The sequence below is a fragment of the Nanorana parkeri genome, unplaced genomic scaffold (assembly GCF_000935625.1).
Source record: "Nanorana parkeri isolate BGI_ZX_2015 unplaced genomic scaffold, ASM93562v1 scaffold626, whole genome shotgun sequence".
Classification (NCBI taxonomy): Eukaryota; Metazoa; Chordata; class Amphibia; order Anura; family Dicroglossidae; genus Nanorana; species Nanorana parkeri.
Window position 1 is genome coordinate 674,235 of NW_017306894.1, and position 1,449 is coordinate 675,683.

A 1,449-nucleotide genomic window follows, 5' to 3' on the forward strand; every position below is an offset into this window, starting at 1 on the left:
CCCCCCTCTCTCCCTTCCCCCCCCCCCCCCCCCCACACACTCTCAGTATGTGCTGGGGCAATAAGGACAGACATGGAGTAACAGCAACACATTGTAAACGGTCTCATTTCAGGCTGTGGAGTCCTGACCTGGCACAGAATCTGTAGATAGTGGGGGGAATTTACTAAGACTAGAGCAGACAGAATCTGTAGATAGTGGGGGGAATTTACTAAGACTAGAGCAGACAGAATCTGGAGCAGATGTCCATAGTAACCCATCAGCTTCTCTTCTCTGAAACACAGAAGCTGATTGGTTGCCATGGGCAACTGCCCCAAAATTCTGCCTGCTCCAGTTTTGATAAATTCCTCTCAGTGTCATCTGGTTCAGGTAGGGTCAGGTGAAAGAACACCAATGCTGGCCATACATGTAGAAAATGCTTAGTCAGCTTCAACCACTTTCAATTGTTACTAAGGCTTGTTCACACCTGCGGGCGTGTGTCTTGCTGTGTATAACGCCAACCCGCTGGCGTGCATTGTGCACCTGTTGTGCAATGGGTTTTAATAACTCATTGCAGTGTTTACATTTTTTTCTTTATTTTGTTTCAACTTTATTGAACATTCAACTCTATGCACAACAGCGTGTCACGACTAGTGATGAGCCAGACATTGCCTTGGTATGTTTTACCAGCGAACATCAAAGTGAACCGCACCTAGGTTGGCCTGTGTCCTAGCAACAGTGCCATTGGTTGCTAGAATGATATCAGCTGGGCCACAGAGTGCCATTGGTTGCTAGAACGATATCAGCTGGGCCACACAGTGCCATTGGTTGCTAGAATGATATCAGCTGGGCCACACAGTGCCATTGGTTGCTAGAACGATATCAGCTGGGCCACACAGTGTCATTGGTTGCTAGAATGATATCAGCTGGGCCACACAGTGCCATTGGTTGCTAGAATGCTAGTGGCTGGGCCGCACAAGGCCATTGGTTGGTGGATGCTAGCGGCTGGGCCACACAGTGCCATTAGTTGCTAGAACGATATACGCTGGGCCGCACAGTGCCATTGGTTGCCTGAATCCTAGTGGATGGGCCGCACAGTGCCATTGGTTGCTAGGAAGCTAGCGGCTGGGCTGTACAAGGCCATTGGTTGCTGGATGCTAGTGGCTGGGCCACACAGTGCCATTGGTTGCTAGAACGATATCGGCTGGGCGACACAGTGCCATTGGTTGCTGGATGCTAGCGGCTGGGCCACACAGTGCCATTGGTTGCTAGGATGCTAGCGGCTGGGCTGTACAAGGCCATTGGTTGCTGGATGCTAGCGGCTGGGCCGCACAAGGCCATTGGTTTCTAGGATGCTTGTGGCTAGGCCGCACAGCTCTACTGGCTTCTAGGATGCTTGTGGCTGGCCTGCACAGTGTCATTGGTTTCTAGAATGATAGTGGCTGGGCCGCACAGTGGCATTGGTTGACTGAA